At 44.7% G+C, this 24,982-nt stretch overlaps 1 long non-coding RNA gene across 1 annotated transcript in view; it reads left to right on the forward strand.

Moving 5' to 3' along the window:
* Window positions 1-24,982, forward strand: part of LOC306668642 — a 118,215-nt gene that overhangs the window by 71,417 nt on the left and 21,816 nt on the right. The window contains exon 4 of the long non-coding RNA XR_013765922.1: window positions 7,631-7,821. This is a non-coding gene — a long non-coding RNA (uncharacterized lncRNA). The remainder of the gene's footprint in view (window positions 1-7,630; window positions 7,822-24,982) is intronic.

The following is a 24,982-nucleotide window of genomic DNA, read 5'->3' on the forward strand; positions in this document are numbered from 1 at the left end:
ACAGAGCTCTTGGTTGGACTCTTCACATCTCACACTCCTTCATTTTCTGGAGGGCATGGACTTTAGTGTCCAGATCCTGTCCATTCGAGGTATGTGACCTAGGGTGAGTGGCTCAGCCTCTGCAGATCTGGATTTCTTCATCCATACAGGGGCAGAAGTAGCCCCAAGTCCAGTTAGTTTTTTCCAGACTGGGGCAACTGTACATACCAAGTGTCCAGGGCCATCCTGTGCATAGATCAAATGTGCCCTGGGTACTGTCTGAATTACATAGGGAAGTCTCTTTGTTGTAGAAAATGCCACACATGAATTGGCCATCAGGCCTCAGACCCAATAGGAGGGTGTCTTGCCTTGCGGCAGCCCCAGACAGATTTCCTTCAGGGGTACTTGGGGACCTGAATGACTTCCACTTTGTGGGACATCATCCCTAGGTGTGCAGTGATGTCCACATCTTCCTTAGCACACAAAGGATACACAGGGACAAAGTAGCTTCCAGAACCCTCCATCCCATTACACCAAGGAGAAGGCACTATGTGGTCAAACCTCCCTGCAAGGCCCACCCCAACAGATGCATGTAACTTGGGCTGGAGGCCCAAGGACGAGGGCTACTCTAGGGAGCACCTTCTTGCTCCTGGGCTTCTGCGGCACCCCAAGGTGACACAGGCCTCCCTTGGCCAGACAGCATCCAGCTCACATCTCTTTATGAATCCATGGTTCCGCTGGGTCAGGGCCCCACCCTTATGGCCTTGTTTAAAGACAGTCACCTCCCCAAGGTTTCAACTCTAGACACTGGTTGGATTTTCTACCCTCCTAATATGTTTTAATGGGGATTAAGCTCCCAAATGAGTTTTTGTGGGGCATTCAGACTGTTATGGGGTGGGGGAAACCACTGGACTTGCCACAGTAAATGGAGCCCCACTGGGGTGTTCTGTCCCCTTCCCCATTGATGGGCATGGCCTGCCATGTACCCAGGGCTCATCCACTGTTCTCCAGACACCTGCACTGCTGTCATATCGACTTTCCTGAGGTCCTAATCAGCCAGGTCTCTGTTCTGCCTCCTCCAGGGACCCACCCACTTGGACCTGTGTTCTCTTTCCCTCCAGCAGCTCAAATGGCAGGTAGGGTCACTGCTGTATGATGGTTGTTTCCCCTGCTCTAAGGATCATTGTAACTGATGCAGCCCAGTGTGCTTTGTCTTCAGGAGGCCTGGGCACCCATTTTGGCCTCGAGGGACCACCTGCAGCTTGCATCCTGCCTGTCTGACCCAGCCTTCTGCATGGGACTTTCAGGCCCTCAGCCTGGGCCTTTTGGTTTTAAAGTTAGTGTGGAGTGTGCATGGAAAGTGTCAGAGGGTCTGCCAGTGGAGTTCTAATTATTTCAGAGGGGCAGCGATTGTAGTGACTTGTCAGTAAAGCCAACACCTAGGCAAAGGTCAGTGGGCAGCATCTATACACTTCCACCTGCCTCTCTGCATGTTTAAAATTGTCCATAAAAAAAACATGAAAGAGAACAGAAAATATATTTTGGTAAAAGAGGAAATGCACCTGAGAGGTCTCATTAAAGAAATCTGATTGCACACACTGACAGAGATACTCTGAGCAGCTCTGAGTAAGACTGCTGTAAGGACAGAAGTGACCTCTCAGTCACAGGGTGCTGGCCTGTGGCATCCTTTTGAGATTGTCTAATCTGACCCATGGAGGCACCAGTGGCAGGACAAGCAACTCCAGGAGAACATGGCAAGCAGAGCTCAAGGTCCCTTCCTCCTCCTGGATCCTGGGTTCCTGAATCTGCTCAGTGATTGCGAGTCTGCCCTCCTCTACCCGGGGACCTGAAGCAGGTCAACTGGGGTCTCTACCAGGAGGATAGCCTCAGCTCTTTGGGCAACTACTGCTCAGAGTCTGGGTTGAGGGATCTAGGAAATCATGGCAAGACAGGAGCCCCATCTTGGGGTTTCAGCAGCCCAGATTGTGCTTAACAAACATTCGTGTCCTGTTCCCACTAACAAGTGTGGTGATGTGCCCAGCCAAGAAACACCAACACCTGAACCTTAAGTGCACCGCTTTCCCCTGGACTCTAGGTATGTCCCCAAGCTGTGTGTTCCATAATCTGCCTTGCCATTCCCAAGCCTTCTGAGCCTGGCACAGGTGACACCTATCTCTTGGCCTCACTCCCCAAATGGTCACACCTCCATCTTGTCCATACCAGCCAAAAGCCCCTGACCCAGCTCCAGGGCCCCAAGTCTGTCAGCACACCTGGTAACAGAATCTGACCAAATACCTTTCAGCTGGGCCCCTTGGTGACTGCCCTGTCCACCTGGCCCACCCAGCCCTGCAGCTCCCTCTCTGCTGGAAACCTAAGTGGGGCTGCTTTGTCCCTCTGCTCAGCCACTCTGGCAGCCTCCACCACAATCAGGGGAAAGCCAAAGCTTCTGGAGCTGCCCTGGGCCTGAGAGGATCTATAGAGCCTCTGTGACCTGCCTCTTTCAAACCTTCAGCCTCCCAACTGCTTCTCACATGGGTGCGCTCCCCAGGTCTCTGCTCTCTGATGGCCACTGTGCTCCACCCTCATCCTCCTGGGTTCATGCTGGGCTCCCCCTCAGCACCCCCTCTGCCTCCCTAGGTCCTTGTACCTGGAATGGATTGGCATAGCAGGGTCTCCATTTCTCTTGCTTGTCCTCAGTGACAGGCATGCAGCAGGTGATCCATTGCACCAGTCAGATAAAGCAGCACAGAGACCTTAGGGAAGGAAGGACAAGGAACCAGGGGTGAGGAACAGCCCTGTTTGGAGCCAGAAGACCTCTGTCCCCCTCTCCAGGGCAGCTGTCTTTCACAAAGTCATCTATGTGGAATGGAGTACAAATCAACCAGGACCCCAATGTCATTTAAGAATGGTAGAATCACCAGAAGATGACTTATGACATCAAGGTGGGTCATGGGACAGATACTGACCTTCTGTGAGAGCCACAGATGATGTGACCAGAAAGAACTTCTGACTAACTGCATGGGGCAGGGGACAGATGCTCAGAGACAGGTGATGGATGGATGGATGAATAGTAGATGGAGAGACAAATGACAGATGACAGAAAAACAAATAGGTGACAGATGAAAGATGGATTGATAGATGATAGATGAGCAGTGATGGATTGAAAGGTGATGGCTGGGTGTGGATGTGTGGATGGATAGATGTAGAGAGATGATACATGGACAGATAGATGACAGAAAAATACGGACAGATACTACATGAGGGCTGAGATAGTATCCAGCCTGGGATTGTCCTTTCTGTCACTCATTCTGTTTTTGTCATTGCCATGTATACTGTTGTTGAACTGACAGAATCGCAGTGATGGAGAACGGATGGATGGTGGCCAGGAACAGGGCAACTGGCAAGGAAGGGCAGCAAAAGGGACCTGCTCCTGCTTGACTTGGGAGATGATTCTTGGATTCCAGGCCTGTGTGAAAATGCCAGGGACTGCACACATGCTCTGCCAGTGTCAGGATTCAGGATCTGACCCCACACCATTGCTTTTTGACCCTCTTGTTACTGTCATTGCTGCTTCCCATGGAGTCATCATTTTCCACAGAGAAGTCGTGAGAAGTGTTAAGTCACCACCATCCAGGAGACCAAGTGAGGTCTCTAACTGAGGGAGAAGTAGCTTGGGGAGGGGACGTGTCCTCCCAGCCAGGGACTGCAGTCTGTCACCCCTATTTAGACTTGCTGCCAGCTGCATGGAGCATGGAGTTAGCCTCAGAGTTTAAGGGTGGAGGAAAGATGCATGGCCTTCATGCACTAGGTGACAAGAACTTGAACCCTACGCTCTATACCATGGAAATCCCCAGAGGAAAGAGGAGGAAGTAAGGGCATCCTCAGACAAGGGAAAATGGAGAAAGGTCACCAGCAGACCTGTCTAATGGTGTTTATGGAATGTTCCTTCAACAGGAAGGAAATGAGACAGAATCAGCAGTGCCAGGTATGAAAAGAGATGAACATCAAGAGGAAAGCCACGGCCCCAGTCTGTGGTGAACAGGCTGCCCCTCTGTAGCAGTTCTCTCACACAAGCCCCTGGACACATGGTGAGACCACAGCCAAGGCTGATCTGGCATTGCCCCTGGCCACCCCAGGAGCCCCGCTGACCCAGGGCCAGCCTCCTCCGTGCAGCAAAGACACATGGGCAGGGATTGGGACCTGAGTGCTTCAGAAGGATGCATGATGGGAGACCTGGAGTTGCAGTCTTGGGATGGCTGACTATGAGTCCCTGAAGATACTGTGAGGAATTGAAGAGCCAGAGTAAGGAACCGTGAAGCCATGGGTTACTCTTGGCAGCTCTGGTTCTTCATTTGTGAAGGTTAAATTGGCAGAGGCTCAGTGGGATGTGCACAGAGAAGCCAGCCGATTAAGGACAACAGAGTGAAGCAGGGTCATCAGGGGAGACCAGAGCTTACAGCATATCTGAGGCATTGTGGAGAGTGAGGAATGTGGACCATGTCCTGTTTCACACCAGCACCTGTAGCATGGTGGGAAACAGCATCATGCACAGACCCTCAGGGTGTCACCTCACCTGGAAGAGTCTTTTCAGATGTGTTTAAAGTAAGTCTCCAGGATACAACACACAGGATTCAAAGGAGCCCGACTCCATTCAGGGACCTTATGAGAGGCAAGAGGGATGCAGGCATGGGAGAACCTGTGCAGGGGAAGGAACAGAGCCTGCTGCCCTCAGATGCAGGGTAGCCAGATCCCTTTGACAACACAGACAGGGACATAGCCTGCTGACCCCACCTGTAGGACCGCCTGGTTCCCTGGACAATGGAGGCAGATACATAGGCTACTGGCCCCTCCTGCAGGACAGCCAAGTCCCCTGGAAAACACAGGCAGGGACAGAGCCTGCTGTCCACAAGCTGCAGGATGACTGGGTCCCTAGACCCTTCAGGCAAGGACAGAGCCTGCTGCCTTGAGCTACAGGACAGCCAGGTCCCCTAGACAACATAGGCACGGACAGAGCCTACTTTCCCCAACTTCAAGGCAGCCAAATCCTCTGGATGGCAACAGGCCAGGATGGGCTCTGAAAGAACCAGGTGTACCCATACATTGCCTTTACACTCTAGCATCCAGGCTGTGAGAAAACAAGTCTCTCTCAAAAAGTCACACATTAGTGTCATTTGTCACAGCAGCCACAGACCATGTCAACAACAGCAGAGACCTGACCTTCATTGCCCTCTGGCCTGTTCTCTCCACTATTTCTCAGTTCTGCGCCCAGTCATCATCCAAGTTGTCTTAGAGACTCATGCTGTGGCCAGCCCGACCTTCTGAAAGATCTGGAGCAGCATCAAGGGCTGGAGGGTAGAGCAGGTTGGCCTCCAGACTTGTCCCCAGAGTAGAGCATGTGACCACTGCCTGACAGCTTCCTTCATCCCAGACCACACCCACCACACTGTACTCTTCCACCACTCCTTTCCAGGATTGCAAACTTCAGCAACAGGTCTGCTTCACTACAGCTCAGGTCTAGGGGACCTGGCTGTCCTGTAGCTCAGGGCAGCAGGCTCTGTCCTTCAGCACCACGTTCATGGCTGGAGTGGGGAACCTCAGCATCAAGGAGAATCAGAACCGCCACATGAGCTGCCTGTTACTGGCACTTCTGGGAATGAGGTTTCCTCAAAATTTCCCCAGAGATGTCTGGCCATCTCTGTCTGCATCCCAAGGCATGGTCCTAAACTTTGAAGTCAGTCTGGGCCAGGCTCAAGGGAAAGCACTGTTCCTGAGTGCCTCCTGTTTTGCTGTCACCCACATCAGGACTTTGTGCTGGGCTCCCTCCCAACTATTATTCCCCCTTATGCCACTTGCCCATGGAATGTTGGTGCTACAAATAGCAGTCCTCTAGTCACCTAGTCTTGAGTGTTTTCAAGATGCCCCACACACTTACCTCACTGTTACCTATGCTGCAATTTGAAAGAAAAGAGGGAAAGCTGACACCTCGGCTCTCGCACCTGTCACCCAGTCTCTGCCTTGCTGGGCCTCTGCCACCACTTAAGCTGTGTTCTGAGCCAGGACTCTGCTGCAGCTGGTCCCAACCAAAGAGCTCTGTCTGACGCCCTGGTCCTGGCCGCTCTTGTTTCCAGCACTACAGCTCAGGGATTTTTCCTTGAGTCAGAAATCCTTGTCCTGGGCTATGCAAAGTCTCAACTAATATCTGCAAAGTCCTGTCTGCTGTTAGCACCACAGCAACGAAGGCTGCCTGCTGTGTGTGCCACTGGTCCCCAACCAAAGAAAGCCACTGCAGCTAACAGTCCTCAAAACAGCATTTGGTATGCAGTCTTTGTAGATAGTCAAGGAACTCCAGCACAGGTGTGTCCAGAGAATCATGCCAGCCTCCCAGAGGGCAGCTCCTTCACTGCCCAGGCAGCACCACGCCAGTTTGAGGACTGTGCCACTGGGCTGACTTTGCCGCTTGGTCCTGCACTGCTGACAAAAATGTATGTCATGCCCACCCTCTGTATGCCATGATAAGATGATGCCACCCCTAACTAAATATGTAGTGAACATGATCCTATATTTAAGTTGTCATTGAAAAGTAACTGCAAGTTCAGTACTTTCCTCACCACCATTTTCATCGTCAATACAACCCACTGCACCCTTGCAAGTGGTGGAGCACGTTGCAGCCAACAAAACCGTGAAGTCTTCCAGGAGGGCCTCTCTTGGCTCCACCCGGCTGCCATAGCTCACCAGAGCACATGCGCGTAAACCGAGGGACTTCTTCAGCTTGAGGCTCCTGCTTCCAGGAAGCATCTTGTCCCCCTTCTTCCCCGCTGCCCGCCACCCAGAGGCCACCTGGCCTGGCCTCCTGGAGCGCAACCTCCCACATCTGAGGCGGTGGAACGGAGCACTGGTCTTTATCCTCTGGCGGCTTTCCTGGCTCCAGCATCGGACCCTGTCACCCACCCCCTGCACCTCCTGCTGGATTCCCGCTGCTGCCTTTCGATGCCTCCGGCCAGGCAGAAGACCCAAGCCAAGAAAACACATGGGAGGTAGGCAGCCAAGGCACCAGCGGGGCACCTGGGTATGCTCAGAAAGCAGTCAGGTTTGGGTTTCCAACAGGCAGCTCCTGCATTACAGGGGTGCTAGGAATGCTGGAGTGGAGGCGGGGCACGTGGGCGGGTAGGAAGACTAGGAGAAAGGGGAGGAGGAGCAAGCCAGCAGTAGGCAGGACCAAGAGCACCAGGCAGAGGAGTTGTTCTTGGGGCAGGACAGGCCCTCCTACCAGTTGGAGGGTCTTCTGTTGCCTTTAGGGAAAGAGAGAACAAAGTGAAGGGGTTGGAAATTAGAAGGGTTACAAATAGGTGGACAGAGTGTGTGTGTGTGTGTGTGTGTGTGTGTGTGTGTGTGTGTGTGTGTGTGGAAGGCATGACCAGAAAGGGCCAGGGCATGAAGGGGAACCAGGGTTGTCCGGCAGGTGGCCCTTTGTAGCACAAGTGCTGCCATTTGGGCCTGTGCCACAGCCACTGCCCAGAGGCTGAATACAACACGCAGCACAGTGGCCTGCCGGAGGAACTCTCTTGGAGCCAGGGGTGCACACCACCCCTGGGACACCCACGGGACAATTCTATGCCATCCTATATCCAGTGTTCCTCATCAGTTCCCACAGGTAGCAGCGCTTCTGGGAACACTGGGTGAATTGAAGCACAGCCCCAGGCAGGGACTTGAGATCCTACAGACAACAGCTATCTGAAGTCAGTCAAAGGCAGGAGACAAAGAGATGGTGGACCAGATGACCCCAATGTTTTGAGGAGGTGGAGAGTACTGCCATGGGAAGGCCACCTGGAGCTCAACTGGCAGGTAAGGACTGCACTGCCACACAGTGCTCAGCAAAGCCAGTGGCAGTAGTGGATGAATGACATGGTGTCTTTGTTTATCTCCTTGCTACAGAGGAAAATGTTTTTTGTGCTAGTAGGACATATTTATGTTCGAGAAGTTAAAAGGAGGGAATTGTGGCTGGAACCAAAGGGGTTGTTCTGTGTACTTGTGTTTGGGGTGGGGCTGGAACCTGCAGAGGGCGATGAGGTGCAGAGGGAGTTGCAGCTCCCAGACTGTGGTTGGGAAATTCCTGTGTGCCGTGTTAGGACCTGTAATGGGATGTGAATAAGGAGAGAGATGGCAAGGAGAAAGCTGAGGTCACCCCACCCAATCTTACTTTGATTTCTGTCCCTCTGATGAGGGATCCACGGCATTAAACATGAGGTCTGCCTGAGCTGATAGAGTGTGTGTGTGTGTACTTGTACCTGTGTGTGCCCTTCCATGCTTGCATGCAAGTGCCTGGTGGGGTCCTCGTTTGATTTCATAGGGTGTTTATGACATCATCTGAGCCAACATCCTCTAGGGGCCCCTTGCTTGAATTACACAAAGTATCCAAGAATTAAATGTTGGTCTTGGAATAAAGCAGGTGAAAGTACTTAGTTGGTGTGTTACTTTCACATCCAGTCAGTCAGTCCTAACTCAGCAGTGCTTGCTGAATTGTAATGGATCTCCTTTCTGGAAACCTCTTCTGGCACAACCTCCTTAGATGGCGGCTGACTTGTGCTCGGTTTTAAAGTTAGAGGCTTGAAGGGTGAAAACTAGAGCAGTAGATTCTGCTTATCTTCCTGGGTAGGTGTGTGTTGGGTTTGATCTTGATCTGCCTGCCCATGCATTTGTGCCACTCTTCTTTCATGCATATTGGAAGTGAAGAGACATCTGGAGTTTGGGTTTTGCATGCATATGGACAGATGTCAAGCATGCAATCCTTTGTTTGTGTTCAAGTGTCGTATGACCCTGTTGAAAATCTGTTTTGATATGTGCCTCCATCCCATGCGGTGGTTCTTGTTTGCAGTGTTAGTGGACATATCCCATTGGTAGAAACATACATTCATCAGAGCAATTGTGTTGTTAAGTCCTTGGTTTATTTCTCTGCCTGCTTATCACAGATCTTTCATTTCTGAGTTCTGTGAAGACAACCTACTCCCTGCTCCATTTTAGACTTTCTTCAGGGTTAGTATATGAAAAAAATGTTATCTTGGTTTATACTTATGTAATCCAAATAGTTATATGTTGTGAGATCATTATATTTCATGAACCATCCTCACTAATTCATGTCTCTGAACCATTGCACATGTATTTGCTTCAAAGAGAGGTTGTGCATGAGGATGCTCTTTTCAGAAGGGGGGATGTGGTACCTAGTAGAGATGCATACATATAGACAGAATTGTGGTGGCCCCTTCTAAATGAATACTTTGTTTCAAATACCATGGGATAGATGCATTCTTGGGTGCACCCATTTGTAATGGAAGCCAATATTGCAGGATGAATGGATCATGCTTTTCCCTCCAGTGTATATTCCAACACATGTGGTTCCCATTCCATTCTTCGGAGTGTCCCCCAAAGACTCACGTGTTGAAGGTTTTATCCCCAGTGCAGCAATGCTCAGAGGTGGGACTTTGGGGAGGAGATTGAATTGTGAGGTCTCTAACCTCATCAGTGGATTAATCCACTAATGGATTCATAAGTGAATGGAATACCAAGAGTTCATGGACTCCATAGGAGATAAAATTTAGTTGAATTAACCAACCAGGGGTCTTGGATCCTTCCTACCTCTTGGGGATGAACACGTGTTAGATCTGAATGCAGCAGGAATCTCTCTGAAGTGGTTGCCCAGGACTACCTCCAGGGCAGACATTACCAATCCATTCCAGGGCATTCCCTCTCTATCTCTATCCAGGTAGTCCACTGGGTGGACCAAAGAGAGACCAAATAGAGATTATCTTGGCTCAGTTCAGAAAGGACTGCCTAAGGCTGTGCTATTTGAGGGGGTCTTTAAGCTCCATGAGGGAAACCCTGTGCAGATGCTAGCCTGTGAGACCCCCAAGACCAATTTTGCCAGCCACACTGTCACCTGCAGTAAGATAAACTAAGACTGTTACATAGAGAACTGTCCTAGTTGACTGGACCCTAGGTCAGTGCTGAGCCTATAAGGGAGAAAAATATTGATACAAATTTTCCCCAAATAGTTAAATAAAAATGCCCCAACTACATGGAACACAGTCCTTGGGTCAAGAATGCTTAGAAAAACCCAGATCTGGAGTCTGAGGAACTGAAATTCTCCTCACTGTCATCACCAAGGAGACAACAAAGACCTGAGCCAGCCCTATGTCCACAGAGCCTGTTAGATGGCCCTGAAGGATGTCCAGGAATGGTTTTTCTGTTAGTTTTCCTGGTGATTTTCCCAGAGGCCCAGTATCCTCAGTGCCCAATGGAATCTTGAGGTTCAGAGAAGGTGCTGGGTATGAAACTGCTTTAGACTGCCTTTCAGACCCTCAATGATATCAGGTTATTCCCGCTGCAGGGCCTTTGCACAAGCTGCTCCCTGGGCCTTCATGATTTGAGACTTCTTATGCTCCCTCTGACCTCTGTGGAAACACCATCTTCCATGCTGCCATTCCTGACTGTGCTGCCTACCTCCCCTTTACCCTCGCTGCTCCTCTTCACTTCCTCCAGGAAGTGAATCTCCAATTTTATATCCATGGTGTCTTTTGTATTTACTGAAGATCCCACCACTCAAATGGGAGCCAGAAGGGTTCAAGATGGTACCTGTGCTATTCACCAGGAGCCTCAGTGCTGAACACAGTGCCTAGCATATAAGTGCTCAATAAAATACCTGGTGAATGAATTTAATGATCAGAACACTCAGCATTCTAAGTCTCACTGTGCTTGAAGGTTTAAATGAGTGAATTGCTATAGTGTTTAGAAAGTTCAGTCTCATGTTCATTAAATGAGCTGTTGCTGACCATATGCAGTGCACAAGGCCTGACCTAGAAGAAACTTCCACAACTGGAAACTGCTATTATTGAGTTGTCATTATTGTTTATCCTGTGTAGATAGCAGAGTAGGCACTCTGTAAAGTTGTGAACTACCAAACAGACACAGCCTTGGAATGGTCACAGAGACAGAGGATGCAACTGCCACCAGAAGCATCCAGGGTGGTCTGATGTGGTGAGAAAAGCAAGGCTTAGAGAGATAAACTGCCCCAAGGGCACCCACCACTCTGAGGTCACCTAGCACAGGAGCTCTGGTCTGTATTCTCCTGTCATGACCATGTGTCCCTGAGTGGATTTCTTTTGTTGTGGACCTTGGTAAATTTGCATAAATGGCATGGGGCCTCCAGCAGTGTTGGAGAGGTCAAGTACATCCTGGTCCCAAACCCCCGACTCAGACCTGCTCCATGGTGATTTGGAGTAGCCACTTCATGGCACTGTGGAGTCACCACTGACTGACAGCCACCCTGGGAACACCCGTCCAGTCAACCTTGACCAAGAGACCTCAGGGGGTGATCTGTGCTGATCTAATTCCAGACAAGGAAGCTGAGGCACAGAGAGGGACTGGTGGGCTCTGCCACAGCCCTAAAGTTAATCTGAGAAAGAACAAAAGCAGTTTATGGAGCACCTACTACACCCAAGTCTGCAACTACATTATGTTGTTCAGTGCGTCACCACTGAGACGAAAATAACTGACATGAGCAAAATTAAGAAGGAAAGATTTATTTTGGCTCACAGTTTGAGGCTGGCTCCATTGCTTCAGTGCATAGGTGAGGAAGATCATGGTGGAAGAGCGTGGCAAAGGAAAGCTGTCAGGTCATGGCAGCTGGCAAGCAGAGAGAGGGGAAGAACCCAGGGAGATGAAACCCTCCAGGGCATGACCCAGTGACCCATTTTCTCCTGAAAGATTCCACCCCCTAGTCATCCAGTCAAATCATTTATCCATCCAATGGATTCATCCAGGATGAGGTCAAAATACTCATTCCTGGTCCTCTCCCTTCCCCAAAACCTGGACATTGCTGCCTGGGGGCAAATCCTTCAATCCATGAACTCCTGGGGGACATTCCAAGACCCAACCATAATGAAGGTCACCCACTTTACACTACCACCCAGTGTCATGAGAAATATTCTCCCTGTTTTCCAGATGAGGAAACACAGGCACAGATTTTAAGTGGAAATACAAGAAAGATGACAAGAATAATTATAGCAGTGGACAATATTCACCAAGTACAACACAAAAAGCAAATCATCTTAGCACAACAAGCCTGCCTCACAGCAAGTCCAACTCTTTGACACTGGTATAGACCCATTTCCCAGAGGTAGAAACCATGACTGAGTGGAAATCATTTGCAGACATCACCCATCCAGGATGTATCTGCAGCCGGGCATGATCCTGCCCACAGGGAAGCAGGCCAGATTCCAACCTCCCTGCTCCACACCCCAGGCTAGACCATCCGAAGCAAGCAAGGCCAAACTGGGCTTGCAGTGCTGGGAAGGCCTGCCACCTCCTCGGAGCCCACAGATGGACTAGAGGGGGCTCTTCATGTGGCTGCACTCAGACGGCCAGGTGCCCACTGAACTGTGGAGGTGCGGAGGGGTGTCTACTTCCCGTGAGTCCAACAGCCCCTGGTGCTTACAGGAGCAGGGGAAGACTGTGTGTGATCTGGAAATGTCTACAAAGAGGGAGGAAGACATACAAAAAGGGACAGGGACACAGTATGAAGGCCATGGAAGCAGTGAAAAAGAGACAGAAGACAGATAAATGGGCAGCCTGCCATAAGCCTACGCCACCAGAGCCGCAAGCCCGAGGCCCCAGTGAGACACCTGGCATGTCCCGTATCCTGTGGTGGGAGCCTCCCTAGGTTCTTCCTCTAAGCAGAGGAGAAATGTCTGGCTTAAGCAGATCAAAATGCTGCAGAAGAGCACAGACCTCTTGATAAGGAAGCATCCCTTCAGCCACTGAGAAGAGAAATAGGTCTGAAATTCAACATGGGGTGGTCTTCAGTTGGCAAGCCCAGGCCCTGTTGGCCCTTCAAGAGGTGGCAGAAGCATCATTAGTTCACCTCTTTGAGGATGCCTACCTCCTCTCCTTACATCTGGGCGAGTCACTGTCTTCCTCAAGGATGTGCAGCTGGCCAGGAGGATCTGCAGCATTGAGGAAGGACTTGGTTGAACTCCTGCAACACTGTCTCTGGATGTTACCTGGGACTCTCAGGAGCCACAACTAGACCCAGTGGTGTCTGAGGTGCGACCTGGATTTTGCTGTCTCTGAGCAGTGTGTGCATGTTGCCCTTCAAATTTTCTTTATGAAGAAGACTGCATGTTTCCTCTATAGCAGAAGTGTTGTAGGAGACAATCAACGATGTTCCAAAGGCCTGGAAAGACTTAGTTGGTGTGTTACTCACGTGACTCCACTTCTACCAAATAATGATTTATGGAAAAGAAAAGTGAAAGCGTGACACATGAAATCTGCCCAGAAACAAAATGGCAGAGATAACAAGTTAAAAAAGAAAACAAAACCAAAAAAAAAAAAAGCTACTTATCTTTGAAAAGGCACTTCTCATTGTGATAAAATGCTTAAAACCAGATTAAAATCCCTGTGCAAAGCAACACCCAGGGATAATAGAAGAAACTGCAAAGAATGATAGACTAATTATTGACAAGTTTATAAAAACTTTAGAGCAAGATTATAAATCAGACGACTCTGAGGTTTTTCCATCCTAACTTCCCAGAATGTCTCTTAAGGCAGTAATTTTAAGTAGTGCAGTGCAATGTTGCCCATGGACCTTTTGGATGACTGTAAACAGGATGCAGGACTTAACTTCAGGGTGGAAGAAATCAGTGGCAACAAAGTCTCAACTGTGAGGAGTTATACAGCAATGTATTGAACATTTAAAACCATTTTCTCAAGAAAGTTCTAGCTGCTTTCATCTTCTGATCAGACTTGGAATCAGTGGCAAAATTCTCGGTGGGCTTGGGGGTGCAGTTGTTTGTTGATTGCCCACTGGTAGTTTGTACTGGGAACTTCATGGCCACCTGAGAGGTCCAGAGGGTCTGTACTGGCTGCAGGGCCTACAGCCTTGGTGGTTTGCCCACAGTCTCTCCTTTGCAAAACCATCGGAAGCAAAGCTGCCACAACTGTCATCAAAGAATGACAAGGTTTCCATGGAAATCAACTTCAAGTATTTAAATTTCTTTAAGCTCTGTACTCTTGAGACCCTTTTGAGGCAAGCCTCCATGCTGGCTGCGGGCGCCCAGGCTGTTCTCTGGGCCATGTGAGCAGAGCAGCTGCTCAGTGATCCCACAGAGGAGCTGCAGTGCGAGCTGCCTCCAGATTCATAATGTTTTATATTCTATTCTGTTTTCCTTTTCTTTTCCATTTCATTTTTGGATGTGAATAAAACAGGAATCTTTGAAACTAAATGCCCAAGCCAATTTTAAAGCACAAAAAGACTGAGATGTGTAAAAAATCATTTATTAGAATAAATGCATATTTTTTCATGTAAACCTTACTCTTTCTTCCAATTTTTTTGTTAAAACTGCATGCAAAAATTTCAAGCTGTAGCTTATTTCACAATATTAAGTGTTTTTCTTCCAGAACATTGTGATTTACTTTGAACATAAAAATAGTATTACTATATAAATAAAGTTATTGTGGGAAGTTTAGCTGAGCTGTATTAGAAAGGGTTAAAAAATCCCCAATTTTTGTAAGGATGAAAATGTATCCAAGAAAAACAGGAAGATTGCAAGTAATTAACCAGTCCAGGATTGATTTCCTTCCTGTACCAAACAATCTAGGTGATTTGTAAAACATCCACAGCAAATGTAAACAAAATTATGAGGCAGAAAAAAAAGCATTTAAGAAACATTTGAAAAAAATGCATATGCTGGCACACAGCAACACCCTAACCTAGCCCTAGCCTTAAGAAGTATGGAACTGCTGTAGTCAATATTCAGTGTTATGACCAAAAGAAAGTAAAAGGTGGTAAAATAAGGTGGTATATTTCAAATTAAAATTAATTATAAATGTCACATATACATTTAACTGTGAAAGTTTGAAATCCATCACATAATTATGGAAAGAAATATAAAGTGAAATATTTCACTAAATTCACTAGTGACAGTAAATTATGTTGAGATTTATTTTCAATACTGATGATGTAATGTAATGTTACATTGCTCCAAGTTTTACACTATTTATTTGATAGGTATTCAGATAATAGAAATTAATGGGAATTGAAAACATTTTGGACAAAAAGCCCCAATATTCTAGTTGAGGTACATTTCTTGTACAAAAATTTTAAATTGTTTTGGATGGATTTTCAATCTGGGTGAACAATGATGCTTGCCGTATAATAAATAATTGAAACTCATGAAGTAGTAACAGAGGCAATGATTTTAAAATAACATATCCATGAGCACTGGTTTATAAATCACAATTTATTAATACTATGTTTTAATTTTTGCTTAAATATGCATTGGAACTGAATTAGTTCAGACACCTAAATTAGTTGAAAAAATCTAGAAAGACAATGGAAAGTAACTAGGGTTATAGTGTAAAAAGAAAAGGTATTATAAATATTTAGCTAAACTAAAATAGTAAATGTATGCTCAGCTGTCAGTGACTTCTTCACAGTTATTAGGTGTTGTTTTTAGTATCATCTCACTTCAATTTTTAAGAGCACACATACCCACGCATATGTGTGATGCATTTGAATGCCTAAATGTTACACATGTCTGTATTTCACTTTGTGTACATTTATTAAATTATAAAGATATGATTCCTTAAAAAATTTGTCTCAAGAATATCAAATGAAACTAGAAATGATTATTTAAAAATAGATATGAAGCAGACAATAAATATGTTAAAATTCATAGATTATAAGGAAATATGATGCACACTCACATGGTCATAAGAATAAATATATACAAGACAGCAGTTGTGCAACAAGAATTTGAAGATTAGGAAATTCAATGTGAATTAAAATTCAAAAATGTGTTCAATATGTCACCAATGTTAGTTGGACTGATTTTATGTTGAGAAATTCTTTTTAGAACATGTAAATCTTCACACAATCTTGATATCAATGTTTTTAGAGGAAGGTCTTATGTAGCTGTATTAGTACTTGTGCTGGGTGTGTTTATTTTTTATATTTTTATTTAGCTTTTAATTTTTACAGACTGCAATTTGATTCATTGTACACAATGGGGTACTTAATTTTGTTTCTATGGTTTTTACACAATGCAGATTCATACCATTTGTGCAATCATACATGTACATAGGGCAATGATGTCTGTCTCATTCCACCATTTTTCATACCCCCTCCCTCTCATTTCTTCTACATATACTAAAGTTCCCCCATTATTCTCTCGTTCCCCACCCCCACCTCCATTATATATCATCCTCCACTTATCAGGGAAACTTTGGCCTTTGGTTTTTTGGGCTTGGCTTATTTTCACTTATCATGATATTCTCCAACTCCATCCTTTTATTTGTAAATGCCATAATATTATTCTTCTTTATGACTGAATTCTATTGCATTGTTGTATATATAACAGAGTTTCTTTATCCATTCATCTGTTGAAGGGCATCTAGGTTGGTTCCACAATCTAGCTATTGTGAACTGAGCTGCTATAAACATTGATGTGGCTGTGTTTACTGTAGTTTGATGAATTTAGGTACTTTGGATAAAAACGAGGAGTGGGATAACTGGGTCAAAAGGGTGGGTCCATTCCAACTTTTCTTAGATTCTCCATACTGCTTCCCAGCGATGGCTGCACCAATTTGCAACCCCACCAGCAATGTAAAAGTGTGCTTTTTCCCCACATCCACACCAACATCTATTATTGTTTGTGTTCTTGATAAAAGGCATTCTAATTGGAGTAAGATAAAATCTTAGAGGTGTTTTAATTTGCATTTCTCTAATTACTAGAGATGTTGAACATTTTTCATATATTTATTAATTGCCTGTGTGTCTTCTTCTGTAAAGTGTCTGTCCAAGTCCTTGGCCCATTTATTGATTGGGTTTCTTGTATTTTTGTTGTAAAGTTTTGTAAGTTCTTTATAAATTTTGGAGATAAGTGCTCTAACTGAAGTGCATATGGAAAAAATTTTATCCCACTCTGTAGGCTCTCTCTTCACATTCTTGATTGTATCCTTTGCTGAGAAAAATCTTTTTAGTTTAAGTCCATCCCATTTATTGATTCTTGTTTTGATTCTTGTGCTCTGGGAGTCTTATTGAAGAAGTCTAATCCTAAGCCAGCATGATGAAAATTTGGGCCTACTTTGTCTTCTATTAAGTGCAGGGTCTCTGGTCTAATTCCTATGTCTTTGATTCATTTTGAGTTGAGTTTTGTGCAGGGTGAGAAATAGATGTTTAATTTCATTTTACTGCATATGAATTTCCAGTTTTGCCAGCACCATTTGTTGTACAGGCTTTCTTTCTCCATAGTATGTTTTTGGCTCCTTGTCCAATATGAGGTGACTGTATTTTTGTGGTTTTGTCTCTGTGTCTTCTATTCTGTAAATGGTTCTGCCTGTCTATTTTGTGCCAATACCATGCTGTTTTTGTTATGATTGCTCTGTAGTATAGTTTAATGTCTGGTATTGTGATACCTCCTGTTTCACTTTTCTATTCAGGACTGTTTTGGATATTTGAGGTCTCTTGTTCTTCCAGATGAAGTTCATGATTGCTTTCTCTGTTTCTATGAAGAATGTCATTGGGATTTTAATTGGAATTACATTGAATCTGTACAGTGTCTTTGGTAGAATGGCCATTTTGACAATGTTAATTCTGCCTATCCAAGAACATGGGAGAGCTTTTCATCTTCTAAGGTTGTCTTCAATTTCTTCTTTAATGTTCTGTACTTTTCATCGTACAGGTCTTTCACCTCTTTAGTTAGATTAATTACCAACTATTTTATTTTTTTTAACACTACTGTGAATGGAGTGGTTTTCCTAATTTCTCTTTCAGAGGATTCATCGCTTATGAATAGAGATGCATTAGACTTATGCATATTGATTTTATATCCTGCTACTTTGCTGAATTCATTTATTAGTTCTAGAAGTTTTATAGTGGAGTTTTTTGGATCTTCTAAATAGTAGGATCATGTCATCAGCAAATAGTGACAGCTTTACTTATTAAGAATGGAAACTTGACAGAAAGAAGAAACTAACAAAGAAAAATTAATTGCTTTTTTAATTACAAAATCATACTTATAAAGTATCATTCACATCTTATATTTTTTGTTTTATTCATCTTCCAATTCATAATATTTGGTCAAGATGGGAGAAAAAATGATTATAGCTTTCAGATTTTTAAATTATAACTAATGTAAGACCTTTAATTCAATTTACATTTCCCACTTATCAACCCATATTTCCAGTTCAATATTTCTTCACACACTTTTCTCAGTCCTTATCCTCAAATGTCACAGTCAACACATACAAGTCCATTAAGTCAAGGAATCACACCTACATCATTCATTAAGTAACTCTGAAATTTAGAAAAACTTCCCTCACAGAACTTCTCTGTCCCCATTTTCTTATTTTGTTTAATATTGTTTAGAAAACTTATTGTTTGCATGAAAGTTCGCATTAATACACCAACCTACCATTCTTGGTCTAAAATGAGTCCCATTGTTTTTACTGATAATCCTGCAACTCAGTTTCTGCTATCTTTTAATATTTTTGTGATTTTTTGCTACTCCTTCAATCCTAAAATAAGTCACTACCACATTTATTTGCTGATGAAGTTAAAAAGTCCCATTTAGAATGATTTGACTTTCTTTTTGTTTCTGAGATATTTTGTATACTTTTCCTTGCTTTGGTTTTCTCAGTCTTTTCTTCTATTGATATAGGTCTAAACCTTTGTAAACGCTATTTTGTGGGTCAGTGCTGACAAAATTACTAAAACTTTTTCTATATTAATTGTCAATTACAATTTTAGTGGTCATTACTGAAGAAATAAAGGACAAATGGGAAGAAACTAACTAACCTTAGTAATTAAGACAAACAAAATTCAAGTTGCATTTTTCTGTTGCATTAACATTAACATTTTTCTTGCTCATTAAAAGAGTGCTATGTGATCTTTCTTATAAGCCAGATTTTCTTTGGACCCTCCAAATTTACATACTTCTGTCTCAACTCTACCAATACACAATTTTACAGGGAAACAATTATTATATGTTACAAACACCAAGACTTACATAGCAAAATTTCTTAAGAGCAGAAACTTTAGAGAACTTTGAAAATACAATGCATTATTGATCTGATTGTCTTAATAACCAACACATTACTTTTTCTAGGGCTTAGTTCCCACATCATCTTTTAATTTTCCTGTAGAAGAGGTTAGTATTTGCAACACCAGGTGCCTAATTAGGAACACTCCTGTCACTGAAGGATATCTCAACATTTGTTCATGCTCAATCATCATGTTCTGAAATGTACAGTGTAGTGTAATGCATCTTATAAATGCAAATTTATTTAAGTTGTAATCACAATCCTTCGTCAACTGACAAAAGAAAAACCCCTGTATGTACACTACTTCAAAATATGGTTCAACTTTAATATAATTTCTGGAATCAGCAGTGACATACCACTGGAGAAAAAAAAAAGCTTGCTGAAATTGAAAATTGCCTTGTAGCTTGTTTGTTATTAAAATGAAGTTCAGTTGCTTGAAAACTTATTTAACAATTAAATCTGTTTTAGTTAGGCAATGAGATAGTGTGTATTATCTGTGAATGTCAGACTGGTACAGACACGCCTTAACATTGGATGTTACATGAAAACATGAATTTAGATGATGTCAGTAGAGAGGAATCCAGCAAGTAATCAGAGATCCTGGGTAAATAGAGATTAATTCTTCACATTTTCAGATATTGCTATTAGGAGACCATGAGCTCAGGGCCTGGTTAGGTTTCTGCACTTCCAAATCCTGCCTGGGAAATAAATCCACATCCCTTCTACCTATGCAGTCACCACCCACTCCTCACAGGAGATTTTTTCCCCTCTTCTGTGCCTTCATTTCCTTTTTTTTTTTTTTCCTCTTTGCATTTTTCAAAGTTTCAAATGCAGTTGTCACCACACTCTCTGGGAACCTGTGCATCAGCAGAGTGGCCTGCAGGAGGGATGGAGCATGTGGAAGCAGTTGGAGGAAGGCCTGTGGGTGTGGGGTGCAGGACAAGGACTGTGGATCAAGAAGCACAGGCTTGATGTTGTGTCAGAGTTAGAGGGTGTGCAGGTGACCTTGGAGGACTCCTGCAATGCTAACTTCTCTCTCTCTCTTAAAATATCCACACCTAGAGACTTAAGGCAGAAACAGATGAGAGGAAACTGAGTCACAGAGAGAGGTGCCATTTTTATATAGCCAGGGATGATGAATTGGTGTGAGAGCCAGATATACTCTTCGGTCCTGCTGTCTTCCTCTCCTTTCACTGAGAATGAGATGAGAAATCAACAAGAGTTCTGAGCACAGGGTCTGCTCCATGTTGAGGAACATCATCCAGAGTGCTCTGGTGAGCAGGGTAGGTTGGGATGGGTGCAGGATGGGGGGCAAGGGGTGAGAGTCCAGGAGAGATGGAACTGGGATCCAATGGGGACAGTGAAGGACCCCAGGGAGCTGACTCCATATGTTCCAGAGATGGGATTGATTGTCCTGATAATTGCTAAAAGCAAGGTGACAATTTTGATTTCCAGGTAAGGTCCTGAGTACCTGCAAGGATGACTTTGCCATTGACTGAGATACTCCAGGGGTAGCAGGTTTACAGGAAGGTTGTCCCAGTCTATTAAGGCTGCTAGAACCAAATGCCAAAGACCAGGTAGCTTGTACACAATGTAAAGTCTTTCTTCACTATTCTTGGAGGCTGGACAGTCTGAGATCAAGGTGCCAGCAGATTCCATGTCTTGCCCTTTCTTGTTCAGGGAAAAGCCTTCTGCAGGCATCCCCGTGTGGTGGAGGCAGGTGAATGAGCTCGTGGGCCTCTTTGATAAGGGCACTAATTCCACTCTTGCAGCCCCACCCACATGGCCTAATTCCCTCCCAGAGGCCTCCTGATACTTTTGGGGTCAGAATTCAGCCTATGACTTGATGTGAGGGCAACCTGCATTCAGGCCATAGTGAAGGCATGAAGATTTTTCACTTGGATAGGTTTCATTTAGATTTATCTGGACAGTTGGGTAATGAGTTATCAATCAGGAGAGTTTCAGGTCAGAGGTATCAATGCAGGGGCATCTGGGAGGTGTTGAAAACCTCCAGCTTCAGAGGGTCTCCCAGGAGAGAGCTACTCTTCTCATACATGGGGACCACTGTGCCATCCCTGGTAAGACCCACTACCACTTGAGTCTTTTCCTTGTCCTATAAAGATATAGATTGAAGCACCTGGTCTCCAACATCCCATCCTGCCCTAAGGTCCTGCAGTGTAAAGTCTTCAAGATGAATTGGTCCAGGCTGACAAGAGGATGCTGCCCATATGTCTTTACTAATCTCCACTAGGTGAAGACCTGGGTTAACCTGAGTTATCATGGGCTTAGAATGCGGGTGCACCTGGAGTGAGGGACTTTGAAGACCTCCATTTCTCCAAGCTCTCAGCAGGAGAAATCCATAACCAAACCCTTGATTTTCTCCAGGAAGTTGGAACCACTCAAAAAAAAAAAAAAAAAAAAAAAAAAAAAAACCCTTCAGTGATACCAGCCACCTCTGCACCCACATACCCAAAACCAGTTTTGCAGCCTGTTTCCTCCCCATCCATGAGGCTGAGAACTACAGAAACAACCAGAGCCTTCTTGTACACTGTCCCTCTTGTCACAGCAGGGCATTTGGATTTCTACTACGAACAATTAAGGATGCAGACTTTACAATATAGCCATGTTCTGTGGTATTTCACTTCATGCATTAGAAGCAGGGCCCTGGAAAATGGGAAGGTCTATCTTTGCAGGTCGGGTGGCTGTTCTTGGGGTCAGAGAATGGCATGGCCACCAGAACAGAGTGAAGAAGTTTCTGGGGCTGGACTGAAAGCTCGCAGCAGTCACAAGGTCAAGGTCATGAGAGTGTTTGACAGGTTGTGCTGAGACACACAGGAACACCTACATCTGCAGCCCTCAGTGAAAGTGTAGGTGGGGTGGCTAGGAGCCAGAACATTCGGAATGTTGCGGCAGTTTTTGGCCACAGATCTGACTCTAGGGTCCCAGCAAATCAGGTCCAGTCACTCAACCCAAAAGCAAGCTGGAAAGAAATGTGAAAATAAGAAAGAAACTTTCCTTACCATGGGCATATTAGGAAGCAAAATGAGCTCCAGTGTATTGCTCCTGTCCTTGGGGATGCACGCATGAACTCTCCGATTAAATGGAGGAGTAGTTGAGATGGAGTAAGAGGACTGAACAAGGATGCAGTCCTGGGCAGCCAATTCCATCTTTGTCATCTCCTTGCTGCTCATAGGAGGGGCTCCTTGTCTGTTGGATCTGTATACCCAGAAGGGGAACAATTTGGTTCTCACGGGATGGGTGTGTCTGCTTTGTAGGGACAGCCTCATTATCAGGTGATCTGCAAGGATCTGCTGTTCCTGTGAGGTGCAGGGAAAGGAAGACTTCTAGGCCATTCCAGTGCCTATGGAACAGGACAATGTAAGAGCTAGCACTGAATGTCCCTGTCAACCTTGGAAATCCCTTAGTTATCTCAGACTTGAAGGGGGATGAGATGCTAGGTAAATGCCGGTCTAATAAACTTTGTGCTACCAGTTTTTATCAGAGCAGTCCTTAAATGAGAACACACCTCCATGCAGAGCTGACAGGAGTTTGAAGAAAAATACAGAAAGAAGGCTAAGATGCCAGGCTTCCTCCTTCTTTGAGTTGCCCATTGGGGTATCTGCAGGCCCAAGTGAAGAGTCTGTGCTTTTAGAGTTTGTGCTAAAGGAATTAGCAGCTTCTAATTCTGTTATAGGGGCATGCACACTCCCTTGGCTGTGATCTGCCTCTGTCATTTCCTATCTGTGTCATCTTGGTTGAGTGACTTAACCTCTCTGTGAAGCTTGATAGAAAAAAATGGATGCATAATGGTGCCATTCCATCAGATCATTCTGAGGACCCAATGGGTGTATAGCCTCAGAGAGACACTTAGGAGCACCAAGTGTACTTAAGACTTGCTCTTCCCCAGGACTGACTGATCCTATAGCCAAATTATAGATTTTCCCTACTCTGAAAGATTGTCCAAAGCACATCAGGACTCAGAAGTACTCCAGAGGAAGACCTTAGCCATGGGTGTCTTCCCCCTCTGTGAACTGTCTCATCAGATAACATCAGGGTGATTGATTGTGGTGTGGGCCACTCAGAAATTTCAGATTAAGGACCTGCAGCCAAGAGAGCATGTCACTGATGCACAGAAGGAGACCGCAAGAGACATTCAGGATAGTGATGGGGACGTGTCAAATGGCAGTACCTGACCAATGGCCAGACATTCGGGAGGACAGTAAGAGAGTGGGGGTGTAGAAAGAGCATCAGCAGATCATTAATGTATTCAGAAAACACCAGAGAATCAGCTACAAGTGTCAGAGCTTGTAACTGTGTGCCGAAGTCCATAAGTGTGTGGGGCTCAGTTGGTCAGAAGGACAGCCCTTCGAAGAAGAGAAGAGTAAAGGAACCCTAGGAATTGATGGAATGGAAGGAACTTTAGAAAGATTGCACTCCAGTGGACTTGGTGTTGATTCTGGAATGGAGAAAAAGATGGCAGAAGAACTTGGATACACAAATTCATGAGTCCTGTGTATTAAGAATAAAGTGGTTAAGCCTGGTATCCTGGCAATGGAGGCTGAAGCATGTTCAATGCCAGCCTCAACAACTTAGCAGGACCCTAAGCAACCAAGGGGGACACTGCTCAAAATACAAAAAATGACTGGAGATGTGGCTCAGTGGTTAAGCACTCCTAGGTTCAATTTCCGGTACCAAAGTAAAAAGAAAGGACAGGGCTCTTCCTACCACTGTCTCTCTAGCTTAGTCTCTGATCAAGCTTCTTCCTTCCTCCTCCAACTTCCAATACATATCCTTCCTGACCAAGACTAAATGTGATTAAGTTCTGGTGGGCTGTGCTGACACTCATAGGAACATCACCAAAATACCATTTTTGAACAATTGGCAACAGTTCTGCCTCATGCAGAGAGCCCTTTGCCAGCTTGTGAATTCTGGTTCTTCTTCTAAATTTCTAATAGCAAGTCAAATTATTACAGATATAATGTTCTAGTGAATATGATTGATATTGGTGACAAATCAGAGAAGATATTTTCAATATTTTACAATCATGTTTTATTTTACATGTATAACATTTGCCCCGCCCATCTCAGGCTTAGGTACTATAAAGTCCCTTGAATTGATAGAGTCTATTCATAAAGTTCTACTGAAAGTAAATACAAATAAAACTAGTAATTAGCTAGTTTTATTTTATTTTTTGTAGTTTTGGCTATTTGCATCTTCTTGTCCTTTAATTATAACATCTTTTCATTCCATATCATTTGTTAACACTTGTATTTCAATTTTGCCAAGTACTTTTTATGTGATATTACCTGCAATGCTTCAAAATATGGTTCCAAATCAGGCCTTGATATTCATCCCAATTATATCCCACACATCCACCTCACATAACTACTTTCTGGCATAACTGCAAGAGAGAGATGACTAAGATACGGTCCCTGTCTTTCAACTTCTGGGAAAAATTGTTTTGAAGAGGTAAAGGATAAGGGGTCACTTGACACAGGTCCTGAGGAACACAGAGCAGGTATGTTTTTGAATAAGGTTTTATGTATTGATAAATTTTGTTTACTTGATTTTGTTTTCTTTTACTGGGTTTCTCTTCTCTCTCTCTTTCTCTCTGTTTTACTTTTTTTTCTTTTGGTTTTGTTTTGTTTTTTGAAACAGGGATGGAACCCAGGGCTTTGGGAATGCAAGGTAAGCACTTTGCCATTTAGCTTTATTCCACTTCATTCATTCACAAGTCGATTGACATTGGGGTAATTCTCAGTATGGAGTTTGGGGCTGCTATGAATGAATGTTCAAAAAAAAAAAAAAGAACTGACCAATAGGGTTAGTATGTGTCAAACACTAATTAGCATAAGTTTGGACCAATAGCATTAGTACTTCTTTCAAACCCTAATTAGCATAAGTTTGGACC

The sequence above is a fragment of the Sciurus vulgaris genome (genome assembly GCF_902686455.1).
Source record: "Sciurus vulgaris genome assembly, chromosome: 8".
NCBI classification, from domain to species: Eukaryota; Metazoa; Chordata; class Mammalia; order Rodentia; family Sciuridae; genus Sciurus; species Sciurus vulgaris.